Genomic DNA, 15,280 nt, shown 5'->3' with positions numbered 1-15,280 from the left:
TGTAACTTCTAGTACTTCCATAGCTCTGGACAGGGCATCTGCGACAACGTTTTCAGAACCCTTCCGATGTTTGACCTGCATGTCATACTGTTGTAGGAGAATGCTCCATCGACTGAGCTTCGATGAAGGTGTCCATTTTGTGTTCATTATGAACGACAGTGCCGACGAGTCCGTTACTAATGTGAACCTCGTGCCCTCGACATACGGACGAAACTTCTCGATGGACTCCAACGCAGCTAATCCTTCCTTTTCTGCGGCCTTCCACGAACGTTGTGGTGTCGTGAGCTTCCTCGAGAAATAAGCTACGACATACTCTTTCCCATCGTTCTCTTGAGTCAAAATCCCGGCCATGGCGATGTCGCTGGCATCCGTTTGGATTTTGAAAGGACGATCGACATTAGGACTGCCTAGAATCGGTGCAGTGATTAGCTTCTCCTTCAGCGCATTAAACGCACTTTCTGCCCCGTCGCTCCATGCTACTACCTTCGGTTTCCCCTTGAGCAGGTCCGTCAATGGAGTGGTCAATTCGCTGAACCCTTCTATGAAGCGACGGTAATAATTGACCATGCCCAAGAAACGCCTCAGTGAACGCACCGATGACGGCCGTTCAAAGTTCACGATGGCCTCGACTTTATCTGGGTTTGGTCGTACTCCTGCCTCAGAGAGAATAAAACCAAGGTACGGAAGTTCTGAAACGCAGAACTTGGACTTCTCGACATTTATTGACAGGTTGGCAGCATTCAAACGCCTTGCCACTTCCTGTAGGCTTCGAATATGGTCCTCAAACGTGTCGCTCGCAATCACGATATCATCGAGATACACGAACACGTTTGGTTCCAGTTCACCGTAACCCAGAACTTGGTCCATCAGCCTCGATAAGGTTGCTGGGCTATTGACCAGACCGAATGGCAAGCGGGTGAACTGGAACAAACCTCGACCGAAAACTCTGAACGCTGTATACTTCCTCGATGCAGGATCCAGTGGTATTTGCCAGAAAGCCTTCGAAAGATCAATCGTGGACAGGAACTTGGCTGGCCCCAATCTTCCCAAAATTCTATCTTGGTGGGGTAGCGGGTAGGCATCCTTCCTAGTCCTCTCGTTCAGCTTCCTCGCATCCAAGCACATTCGAACCTTGATGTTTTCCACTCCGTCGTCTCCAGTGGTCTTCTTCATCACTGGTACAATAAGCAATGCCCAGTCGCTGTTTGATCGTTCCACAACTCCAGATTCGATCCACTTATCGAGCTCCTCGTTGACGTTTTTCTGTACCTCCGGTAACCAAGGGTATGGATTTAGTCTCACCGGGTCTGCTTGTTTAGAATTTTCCGTGAAATCGATCGTATGCGATCTTTACCTCCTCTATTTGCTTCCGTTGTTCCGATGTTAGACGATCGCTTCCTTCTTGCTCGGCGATCTTGACCTCCAACGCGTCTACTACTCGTCCTGGCGGTCCTTTAATCGTGGGTTCTATTTGAAATAATCGCCAGAAATGGATCCCCAATATCAATCGACGTTTCATTGATGGTTCAATCAGGGTAGTGAGTATTTTTGTCTGACCGTTGAATGTGATTGGCAGATTTACATATCCTCTCACGTCCAACCTATCTCCTCCAGCAGACGAAAGCTTCATGTCGGTGCTGAACAGTTTCAATTTCAATCGCCTGATTAATTTTTCGCTACCTGCTCCTAAGATAGAAACCTGTGCTCCACTGTCCAACAGCCCTATTATTTCCACTCCCATCACTGCAATTTCAACAAACGGTCTATCATCGCCTTCTAGCTTTAGCTTCAATTCGCTAACCTCGGAACAATACGGAACAAAAACAGTTGAAGGCTTTTTAGGCTGTAGTCGACGACCTTCTACGTCGAACTGCGCCCGTTTTTTGCGCAATACGGGCATTTTTCCCTCGTGAAATCGTAGAAACCACATACCGTACAAAATACCTCCTTATCCATTAAACAAGCCTCGTGATGGTGGAATTTCCCTCTACAGTTAAAGCACACTAGTTTGTCCGGAACTCGGTAGCTGGCGATTTGCTGCTCTATATCACCTTGGCTTGTCCCTTGCTGGACATTTTCTTTCCCAGCATACGGCTTTCGCGGGACGAATGGCTTGGAATTTTCTTGCCTAGATTTCCAATCCGACTTTCCCGCAAAACGATTGGTTTTCCACGACTTTCCTCCTGGCGTGTCATCTTTCTGGTTGGGCGTACCTTCCACCTCGTGAACCTATGCTGTCTTTGGGGTGTCTGTATCTTTACTTCGATACATCCACATGTTCGCTGAATCCAACTTTCTCCCCCACCGCTTCAATGCCTTCAGACTACTAATCCCTTTCACCACAAGGACATTTTTGTAATCCGAGCGGAGGTTCCTGAAAATAATGTCAAATTTCCGCTGCTCACACGGTTGGACGGCCATGTAACGAAAAATTTCCAACACAGCATTGTAGTAGTCCTGAAACTTCTCCGATCTCCTCTGTCTTCGTTGAGCGGCCTGCTGCTCGTGGTGGAAATCCATATCCGGTGGTTGGAATTCCAGCTTCAGCTCTGTAACCAACTCTCTCCAATTTCGGAAGTCCTGGTTACTCTTCCCTTCCATATACCACGTTCTAGCGTCCCCAATGAAGAGATGGATGGCTTCGTTGAATAGCGCATGCTTACTCATATTCTCAGCTTCTGCCATGAACTCGACTTCCGCTATGAACTTGTTCAGCTTTTTTCCTTCATCCTTTCCATCATATTTCATCCTCCAGTCTGCTACTGAGCGTGGTCTTCGGCTTGGAGCATGCGGCCTATCGCTGTCGTTATCAGAGCTACTACTACAACTACTATTACTGTCAATTTCTTCCTGTATTTCCTTCTTCCGATTCTTTCCCTTCTTATCATTTCTCATCTGCCTACTATTGCTATTTTTCCGTATTACTTCTTTCTCGCTCACTTCCTCGGAAGACGAACTCACTTTATCTGCCTTCCCGTTGTCGAGGCTGCTTAGCTTCGATTCAATATATGTATATATATATATATATATATATATATATATATATATATATATATATATATATATATATATATATATATATATATATATATATATATATATATATATATATATATATATATATATATATATATATATATATATATATATATATATATATATATATATATATATATATATATATATATATATATATATATATATATATATATATATATATATATATATATATATATATATATATATATATATATATATATATATATATATATATATATATATATATATATATATATATATATATATATATATATATATATATATATATATATATATATATATATATATATATATATATATATATATATATATATATATATATATATATATATTCACGTGCTCTCTCAATTTCTTAAACATTTCCTCACTATTCTTTCCCTTTTCTAAATCTACGACTTTTCTTCTCGGAGTACTCGTCTTTTTACCCTTTTTAACTTTCCTCTTTGCTGCATCAGATTCTAACTGACTTTCCCTACTCCTAGAATCTGTCTCCTGCTGCTCTGATTCTTCTATCCTATTCTGTTCTTCCTCACAAATGCTCAAGTTACTTAAGTCTTTCCTGATTTGTTCTTCTGTTCGTTTTCTGGTATCTGGATCTGTAGACCAGAATGTGAAATGGTCGTTCAACAGCTTTAGCGCCATTGCCTCCAACCCATCTGTTGCAAAATTCTTTTTCAAGCGCTCTAATCTGAAACACAAATGTATCAACCTTGTTTTCAGTACAGGTAGCTCTGATTTTCTTGGCTTACGATTTTCTAACTGATCGCGAATTTTAGCTAGCTTTTCATCCACCTGATTCCTCTTCACATTTATCAGGGGACTCCAGGTATACAACCGTGAAATCATTAGTTTCACGTTGCTCCTTAGGCTTATGTCTCAGTTTCCGCTTCTTAGCGTCACCAGATTCACTGCTTTTAAACGCGACCTGCCGGATCAACAGTTCATGCTCAACTTCATCTAAGAGCAAATGCTCGACGTTCATCGACCGATATTGCATTAAGAAATCTGAGCTCATTTTTAAAAAGTAACGACTTTTATTAAGTTAATTAGAACACTAATATATCGACTTAGTAGTAGAGAATCGATTAAATAACTATAACACTTCACTAACAAATTAAACAAATAATAAATATATAAAATGTTGTTCGTGTTTGTGTCAGAAGTTTTAATTCATTCAGGACCTTTTCTGTTTATTTTTGGTGAGTATTCTTCTAAGGCAAACTTCAGAAATTTAGTTTTTAGTTGCAATATCCGAAATAACTACCGTCCAATTTACCTATTGGAAATTTTAACTGCTTTTAAGTGCGTTCACTTTTTCTGCACGATAACGAAATTCACTTTAACCAATGTCTACCAGCTTTTAAAGGAAACAGTGTTCAACACTAATAGTGGGTTGATTTAGGGTTCTACACAATCAGACTATACTGACTGTGTACTCACCTACCGCCTGGGAAAAAATCGTCTGATTTTTTTTTAAATTCTACTCGATTCCTCCGACTACCTTTCGTGTGTTGTGGCTGGGTGCCAAGTGTAACTATTCTGCTGTGTATCCCGGTAAAGCTCAGTAGCAAGAGCCCCCTCGAACTGGGTCTCAGGGTCGGCTTACTACTGGGTAATCGGAGGGGTTTCGCGAACAACTGTGCAGGGTACTATCACTTGACTAAACTGGGTTGTGAAATAAACAAATTGAAAATGGAATCTAAACTTCGGAAAACTGTTTTATTGATGAAAACTTTAACTTTAAAATATTTACTTTTATTTAACTATTGCTTATGTGTGAGTGTGTATGTGGGTTGTGGGTTTATACTGGTACGTACCGCTGCTGTTGCTGAAAGTTGCTGGTGGTTCGGTGTGGTCCTGCGAGCACTCGCGATGATGCTGCTGACGACGATTGGGTTCGGGATCTGGTGACAATGTATAGGATAATCTATTTCGCTGGTGGGTTTGGCGGGTTCTTAACGGCGTTGGTGGAGCCTAATGGCGGTTGCTGGCGTCTTCCCTCATTGACTAGTATCGACAGGCCCAGGACGATACCGAAGTGACCGTGCCGAGAGGGGTAAGTCCTGCTTAGCGGTTATGGCCCAAGGCCAGAGGACGATCGCTGGTCTTTGACGGGTTAGACGTAGCAAGCATCCAGGGCTCCCTAGGCCGAATCGTGTGCTGCCGGGTGGTGATGATCGAGTCACCCAAGGCACGGAAAATTGTATAAAAAACCAAAAGAAGGTCCTGTGAGGGCAACAATTCAGGGTGGGGAATAAGTTTAATCTCACTCGTAACACGTTTTTGGCAATTCTCGCCATCGTTGTCAAACTAGAATGTTACCTGAATGTATCTGGTTCACCTCACGCTCTAATTCACTTTTTGAATTATTAGTTTTTTTCAACTTACTTCACTTTTAATGTGTCGAGCACACGAACGCTAGATAACTTGTGGTTCCTGCGGGCTCTCAGCGGGATGTTTTATGCCTTAGGTAGCGTAACATTTTGGCGGTTTTCCACAGCATTCTTAGGGCGAACTTTGGGTGTGTCGCGCTACCATTTTTCGCCTACCGTATAACAGCTTTCCTCCCCCTTTCGTTAACTGTTCTACGGTTTGGTGTTCGTTACTTTTACCACCCACTTGTACCCACTGTGTTGTTTTAGTGTGATGACAATAATTTGTGCGTTTATTCTAATCCTACTAATCCTAATTTTAACAATTAACAAATAATTTATAATTCACATTTTATACTACTAGCCCTACTAAACCTACTAATAATTAACCCTTTTACATTTAGTGACGTGACAGTACAACTAAACATTTAGGCACATATTTAAAACAAATAGAGGATTTTGTAACAAACGATTACAGATGATCTAAATGATCTAATGTTTGACACAAAAGTGAGTCCCATACTGCACAGGCAAGGCGTTTGAAGATTTATAAACCTTACTATAAGAAAAGGTATTATTTATTGTCACCCAGTACATACACAGTACACACACTGACATTTGCTGAAATCGATAAACTGAATCGAAAGGAATATGAAACTCGACCATCCGGACCTCGCTAAAAATCGATTTTCAGAGCAATTACATAACCTATCTATTAAGGAAACCAAAATTTTGCCTCAACCTGTACTTTTCAAGTGATCTAGTAAATGTTGTAGGTCTGATCAATTACATATAACTCAAACCAGGTTTCAACAATTTAATATACTCTCAAACTTGTATCTTTCTCTTTTATCCAAATTATGATGCAATAGCTGGTTATGTTTAATATAATTGTGGAAATTTTTATTACATTCTTATTACACTTGGTAAGTATATAGGCTCGCCGAAGGCGACGAACTTGATCAGCAAAACGTGAACGTAGACACACTTGAAACAAAAAATATATTTATGCCTTAGGTAGCGTAACATTTTGGCGGTTTTCCACAGCATTCTTGGGGCGAACTTTGGGTGTGTCGCGCTACCATTTTTCGCCTACCGTATAACAGCTTTCCTCCCCCTTTCGTTAACTGTTCTACGGTTTGGTGTTCGTTACTTTTACCACCCACTTGTACCCACTGTGTTGTTTTAGTGTGATGACAATAATTTGTGCGTTTATTCTAATCCTACTAATCCTAATTTTAACAATTAAGGGGCCATGCATAAATGACGTAGCATTTTGGGGGGTAGGGAGGATATACCAAATTTGTGACGAAGTGTGACGAGGGGGAGGGTAGGGTTAGAAGTTGTGCGACGTAGCATTAGGTTTAAAACCCATTGTTTAGAGAAAACAATTTAATGATCTTCCATTCCCAAGAGAAATGAATTTAAATTCAAACAAGTTACTTTTGATGCGGTTTTTCATAAGGTAAATTTTACGATTCGCGGAATTACAAGTTCGCAAAAATACGAAAAGATTTTGTATGCAGATTTAACTTGCTACATTAGTTAACTAATGTTGCTAACCAGTAGACTTCGTTTGGAAGCTGAATTAAATTTTCACTTCGGATTCAACCAAACAAAATTTAGTAATTTAGATGAACGTATGCTTCTTAGAACTATTGGACTATTGGCAGCTGCAGGATTGTGAACTGAGAGAACTTCTCTTCATGCTCCCCTTGACATATAAAATTGAAAACAATACTATCAACACTATATTTGTGATGAAATGGGCTTATTTTGCACGCAATTTGCTGTTATAATGAAAATGTTGATAAAAGTCGTCAAACATTTTGAAAGGACATGTATATAAAATAATTGAAAAACATGTAATTTTTTTTCATCACCCGGGCGCTTTGCATGGGACGAGGGGGAGGGGGTAGGTAAATGCTACGTTATTTACGAGGGGGAGGTTATAATTTTGTGACCAAATGCTACGAGGGGGGAGGGAGGGGTAAAAAATCACCAAAAAAAAGCTACGTCATTTGTGTACGGCCCCTAACAAATAATTTATAATTCACATTTTATACTACTAGCCCTACTAAACCTACTAATAATTAACCCTTTTACATTTAATGACGTGACAGTACAACTAAACATTTAGGCACATATTTAAAACAAATAGAGGATTTTGTAACAAACGGTTACAGATGATCTAAATGATCTAATGTTTGACACAAAAGTGAGTCCCATACTGCACAGGCAAGGCGTTTGAAGATTTATAAACCTTACTATAAGAAAAGGTATTATTTATTGTCACCCAGTACATACACAGTACACACACTGACATTTGCTGAAATCGATAAACTGAATCGAAAGGAATATGAAACTCGACCATCCGGACCTCGCTAAAAATCGATTTTCAGAGCAATTACATAACCTATCTATTAAGGAAACCAAAATTTTGCCTCAACCTGTACTTTTCAAGTGATCTAGTAAATGTTGTAGGTCTGATCAATTACATATAACTCAAACCAGGTTTCAACAATTTAATATACTCTCAAACTTGTACCTTTCTCTTTTATCCAAATTATGATGCAATAGCTGGTTATGTTTAATATAATTGTGGAAATTTTTATTACATTCTTATTACACTTGGTAAGTATATAGGCTCGCCGAAGGTAACGAACTTGATCAGCAAAACGTGAACGTAGACACACTTGAAACAAAAAATATAACATTTATTTAGCTGAATCGGCATAAATTCAATGCTTTCTTCATTTTATTATCGAATTCATCTATGATACAGCTTATTGCGGTAACATGGTCTTTTAATATCTTCAAATTGTTATACATTATTTTTCGGAGATGAATTGTGTCGTGCTCTGGACGACAATGTTTAGAGTAGCACAAAATAATATCCACCGTAAACGTACATCAATTTTGAATTTTATTTATTTCGTCTGCGGGAAGGATAAGCTTCCACAGTTTTGGTTCAAGATGGGCAAACCAATTCTGTTTAGTAAGCGAATCGTATCTGATTTACTTGGAAAAAAGAATCGATTCTTGATCTATTCAGTGATTCATTCGGAAAGGTTAAAGAAATAACTGCATGATTATGATCTGTAGTAGCTATTTTGATTCCGTATATACAAATAAGTGTGCGTGTGTTCATTGTGTTTATTTATTTTATCTGATTCATGTCCACAGCTAACTCATACAATTTGTTAACATATTTTTAGTTATTTTCGGTTCAAATGCAATTTCTGTTTCAAACTGAAGTTTGAATCTGTGCTGGTTTTGTTGGAGGTCATCGAGCAAAAATGCATCAAACAAGGATTACGCAGTTCACTTATGCTCTAAAATTTAAAAGATGTCATACTCTGCCTTCATATATAACATGTTTGTGAATTAATTTATATTTCCTTTGAGCTGAAGGCCATCAATTCTGTGTGAATTAATGAAGGAGGCGTTGAAACTGAATGCTGGCTTCGCTAAATGCACACAGAAATAAGTAATTTATACAAAACTTATTCTGTTCTAAATGTAATTATACATTCTCCTAAGTCGCACAACTGCATTTTTTTTCTAAAGAATCGCATCTTTTTAAAAAGTGAGTTGTATCATACTGTAGCCGAAATGGCATAATTGACAGTGATGCAAACGCTCATCACATAATTTGAGGCAGCTCGAAGTGATGAAGTATTCAAGTAGTACTAATCTTTACATACTTTATATGAGAAATCACCCACCATTTACACGATCTGGGAGTATACACGCAAAACTTTATTTATTCATCGATAGCATACTTTTCTATCGCCTCTCTTTTCTTCTGCTGTGAATTTTATGCATTGGACATATTCGGTCTATCAACTCATTGAACGCTTACTAGAAGTATATGCTAGAAAATGCATAAAAATCATAGCAGAATAAAACAGACGGGACTAAAAAGTATGTTAACTCTGCATATTTTTGTTTCGCAGTGTAGAGGGGTTAGATGTAACTCATTGCTACGGCGGGAATACTTATGAGTTGACGAACTGGCTTGTTCCAAGCGGGCTCTAACGTCGTTTTTTAAATGTTCATTTTGTATCCTTTTACCATTTCCCTATTAAAATGATTATAAAATCGCTCTTAAAATCGACTTTTTAACCGAGACCAAGAAGACCGGGACTCAGGTTGTTGAGTTCGGCAAATGATTGTATGAGCGTATGTGTGTATGTCTGTCTGTCTCACACAGGTTACTCGGAGAACCGCTTTTCACAAACCTAGAGCGACGGGTTGAAGAGATAGGCTGCACAAAAAATTCCCGTATAACCCGGCATCCTCTTGTTATCTAAATGGCGCAAAAGTTATTAAACTACTGGCTAAATTGTTTTAATTTGTTACTCTGAACCGCCATATAAATCCCGACTTGATTTCTACAAACTTAGTCTCAAATGAATGGGGATATTTGATTCTCTGGCCATATCTCATAATCTATACATATACAGTTATCTCAATATGAAAAGAAATGGAAAAATTTGATCGTTTATGATGTTTAAAAAACCAATCTGATGCATTACATTTGGTTTGGAAAAGTTGTATAATATTTTTAAAAATATGTCTTAAAATACATCTCGAAGATCTTTTTACAAATTTTTTGAACGGTTGTATGCGATCGTCGAACTAATTATATACGAATGTTTTCAAGCACAATTAATTTCTAAGGGCTTTGTTTAGAAAAACACATTTTTCGACTGAAACGTTTCATAACATGTACAAAAAAATTAAATTTTGTTCACCTCATACAATAGGTATCTTTGATTCCTGTAACACTGGGTATTCTTCATCCCTATCATAAGTTCTCTCAAACACTTTTGAAACGTATAGAAAGAGAAAAACACACCTTTTTATATAAAGTACCTGGCACCATTAATTGACCTAAAATGTTTTTTTTCCGTGAACCATTATGGTATGAGTTATTGAAGATTGAAAAAAAAGCAAGTTAAACAGCATTAATTTACCGCAAATACTTGTTATGGCTTTCTGCTGTGGTTAAAGTTTGTCGTGCATCTAAAAAGATTAATTCTTTTGTCAGGATAGGTGATTTGCTGAACTTTCATACATATAAGTCATAGAAGGCTTTGTTTATGATCACACATGAATTTCCCTGCATCATTTTGCCTTTCTCCTAGAGAAAAAATTATGTGTGTGTATAATAGACTGGCAACAATTTTCACTTTTTTGGGAACACTGCTAATTCAAATGGTAATAGACCTTTCTCGTCAAAAATTTTTATATGATAGGATGCTTCCTTTTTTATTCCGAATTCGTTACTGCCTATTGCCGCGATGATTTGGTACCTCTAACTATTGAAAAAATCAAAAATAGTGCAAGCTGCCCATTTAACCCCATATTCTGAATACCTATCTTGCCTTGCTTCCCCGTATTTTTACACCATTTGGATGAATTTCCTGTGGGGAATACTAAAAGGATGCCAGATCTGCATATATATTAGTAAATATGCAGATTTTGCATTTTCACTGCAGATCTTTTGCAGATTACAAATATTTAGCAGAACAAAGCCGATGCCAGCCAATTTATACACCTGCTTTCAACATTTTTGATCATTTAAAATATATACATTGTTCGCGCCTCTGTTCAGCGCTAATAACTACCAAGTAAAATTATTCACACGATTCCATCATAATCGAGCAGAATCTCCAACCGGTAAGAACATTCCAGAATAAACTGTCAGATATTTGACTCGCATACAACAGTAGCAACAATAGCAACAGCAGCAGGCGCGGTAATACATCATCGTCAGTGAGCGAATGTTCCACGCGTTTCTAGAACGCATGGCGTGTAATATAAATACGCGCGTTCTGCGCATCGCAGCAATCAGTTTTATTTCAACAAGTGTGAAGTACAAGTGAAGAGTGAAAATAAAAGAGTAAAGTGTGAAGTGCAAAAAGTGTTTTTCCTTCCAATAAATCACATCCAGTTGCAAGTGGTTTTCCTAAATACAGTCCACATAAGTTGTTTGCGGTTTGTTTTGAGTGGTCCATCCAAGAGTTTTATTTGTCTGCGGACAAGTGTAAACATAGCCAGCCACCAACAGCAAGCTGCAAATTTTCTACACCAAGGGCCACCCCTAGGCCCAAACATACATACTACATTTCTATGTCAAATTTATTGAAGATTTTTGTAGCAATCTGCAGACTTTTATATTTTTACTGCAGGCTATTGTTTAAATGGACCTGGTATCACTGATGCTGAAATGATTCATTCATATACCTGTCAAAAACATAGAGCATTGTATGAAAATGTATAACCTCACTTTTCTTACAGTTCAGTGTGCTTGTTTACCTAAAACTTGTTTACATGGACTTTAAAAATTTACATTACTTGAATAATTTCGATGCTCTTTGTTCATACATTGACCAATCGGCGCTGGATGTAATACCCGGTGACATATGCTGAATCGCAAGATCAAGTATTGGGCTATTAAACGAATGCTTTCTGGATGATGGATAAGGATTTGTTTGTTTGCTCGTGGGTTAAGTCCTAACAAGATGATCCGATTGATTACTCATTTTAGGTGGTGAAGTTTACCTGAACTGTATAGGTAACGAATTCGGTCGATGATAAGTTGTTGAAATGATTTTGTTCGTTCAATGCCCATATCGAAGAACGTTTCCATTGGTCAGAATGCCTGCCAGCGTATGATAGCTGCAAACAAGAGGACAACAAGGCTATCGCTTTCGAATGGAACAATTATTTATTAATCGTGTTCAAGTTCCATTACAGCAAAAGTTTCGTCGATGATCACATTGTCGTTGATCTAGCCGGCAAATGCAAAACAGTACTCGGCACTGACGATAAGAAGTTAGAAGGATTTGATAGGAGTGATAAGAATGCAGAGCATTATACATTCTGGAAGAATATCAGGGAGGAGAAATATGTAAATTTATATTATATCCCGAGTTGCCATCATTTTGGCACCGCAATAAAGCTATCTTTCATCTGCTGTCTTGTTCAAATTGGTAGGAAATAACTAGCCATGCTTCGGAGATCTGTCTTAACACTCTCTACTTAGCGCAGGATACGCGAAATCGCTGCTAGCTTTCGAAAGAAAATTCCTAGCTGCTGCTACTCTATCAGTCTCTCAATTGAGGACTACAATTTCGGTCGGATAAATTATGCTATGAAAATTGTATTTCCTGGAATTTCATCTGACGAGATCAATTCATTGTGAGGAATTTCGCTGCGTTTCAATATTGCTTGCCTCTGTAGGTGATGATGTGTGTGGATTCACTTCGGCAGCCCGTTCTTATGTTTTGGGTAATTTTGCTATCTTATTCTGCTGAATAAATCATCTGCCCAAAAGCCTCTAGGTTATACTATGGTCACTTTAAAAACGCCCTGCTATTTCATCTTGTAGCTCTCGGTAAGTCAGTCCTGGCACTCTTCTCGACTATTCCTGGCACTATACCGCTGATGTCGCACTTATTACGGTATTCAAACTTGGCGAGAGCGGCAGTAGTTTCGTCGGAATTGTTCACTCGACACGCAGTAAGTGCAAGGACTCTACTACTTATGCCTGAGCCCCTCGTTGAAACCTTCGTCCTGCCGGAGTGTTAGCTTCGCCCGATACCGGAGCGTATTGCTGAACCGAAGCAGTCTGCTACTGGCGCTGCTTCCTTCGAATCGGAATCGCTGAATATTCCCGTTAGCCGAATGTCCAACGTGGCCGAAGGCAAACCGATTGCAGTAACACCACCAGCCGTAGCTGACATCGGTTGACTCGGTACCGGACGGGGCGAAACAGCTGCAACAGGAGCGGTCCTAGTATGGGGTGTAAAGGTCATCAATTGCCATAGATCACCAAAATGCTCTGCGACTAACATTGTGAACAAAACAAATCAAATGAAATTGATCGCAACAGCGATAAAATAATCTAGATTCTACCCATACATTTGAAACATTTGAAAAGGGTCTAACTGCCAAACTTAAACCTTGAGAAAAAGGCAAAAGAAGTTTGGGTCGAATTCATTATAATTCTATTTAAAAAATTTAAAACTGTTTTATTTAGTTTAATTGATCATATTGTTTACATCAGACACTCCCCTTAATTCATTGAGTACGTATTTTACTGCCTTTATAATCCTTTTGGAATCAGTTACAATAATCCTTTATAATCATTTTATAATAAGTGTATTGCTAGTTAGGACTTTTATATCAGCCGGGCCCTTTATAATGTGTTATAAAATCATTATCAAAATTCTTCATAATCCATTGTTGCGTTATGTTTATGTACATGGCCAGATAGATAGTTTTTAACTGGGACGGGGCGTGTGGATACGAAAAACCTAATGCCAATTGCAACCAGGGGGAGCTGTCAAATGCAGCCAAAGGGAACCGTCAAATGCTGTCAGGGGGAACTGTCAAATGTAGTCCATTTAAAATATGTGAGGAAGAAAGAGTGGCTATGCAAGACGAGAGATAAAATGAACAGAAAAAAAGAAAAAGAAAACATCTATCCACAGCTTCTGTCCCAGGATTTTAATAGAGAACATGAAAATTCGATTTATTTGCATTTGGCAGTAGGCCTTTTTCAAATGTTTGGCTAGAAATTCCTTACTTCTTCAATGAATCATGTACAAGAAAAGTAAAAATGTTAAATTTAACGGAACAATGTATGATGCCGACAGCAAATAAAAAATTACAGCTGAGCGAGCTTGTTTGGAAAGTGTTAATATTTGGCAGCGAACCAAACCAAGTTTCTCATACTGTGATCGAATCAACAAAACTTCCAAGACCATGTAAACAATCTCTCTGAACTGTCAAAAAAGTGAGGTTAAACATTATCATGCAATGTTCTCCACCGAGAGGTTCACTTTAGTTTGTTTACATAACCAATGAACTTTGTACCGCGACTCACCACTTCATTTGCCGCGTTGCCAGGAACTCAAGCAAAAATAAACAAAACAGTGTTGCCCAAACACACATTTTGAGTCCCACCATTCTTGCAAAGGTGAAAAAAATACTCAACATTCTTGCATTTTTCAAATTTAAAAAAATCATTAAAAAATCACGATAGCTCTAAAAAAATATTCTTAAAAATGTATATTCTTTTGAATAAAAATAAGAAAAAAGGGGGTTAGGTCGGACGAGAAAGGTCTATTGGATGCAAAATTCATGTGCAAAATATGAGCTTTCTCCGATAACTCTAGTTCACCCACAAGAGGTTTCCAGTTTCTATAGTAATATATATGGAAACTCGGAAATAAAAACTTTAAATCAAATGAAAAATTCCACAGCAACTCTGCATATCTCAAAACTTCGGTCGTATAGCTTATTTTAAAACGAACAGCTCTGTTGAAGGTTGCATATTGATTAGAAGTTCCCCGACAAAGTTATTTAACTTTGAAGACCAACCGATTTTTTTGAAATTTCCTATTCTAAGCATGTGCGAGAAAGAGAGGCAACACATTACAAAAAATACTACCCCCAGGACAGCCACCAGACGCGAGCGGTATAGCTTCTCTTTCCTAATTTTACACTTTTTAATATTTTTAATCACAAACGACGACAATGAATGTGGTTCATTTAAGCCACGACCGGCATCAACGCTTTCATGTGTGGGCCTCTCCCTTTGACTATGCAGAGAAAAGTGTACAAAGCGAGAGGGCAAACTATAGCAGCAAAACAAAAATGTATTTTACTGCTGTACGGAAAAGTATACTCGGTTTGGCTACCGCTCTGACAAGAGCAGTAGTGATGCGTCGCTGTAGCGGGCTGTACGGCTTGTGCAAATGTAAATGTACCTGAAAAAAGTAAATCACCGGTACCGTTCGCATCTCTGGTTACAGCACCTATCCTCGACA

The sequence above is a fragment of the Topomyia yanbarensis genome, chromosome 3, assembly GCF_030247195.1.
Source record: "Topomyia yanbarensis strain Yona2022 chromosome 3, ASM3024719v1, whole genome shotgun sequence".
NCBI lineage: Eukaryota > Metazoa > Arthropoda > Insecta > Diptera > Culicidae > Topomyia > Topomyia yanbarensis.
This window is presented reverse-complemented; position numbering follows the sequence as displayed.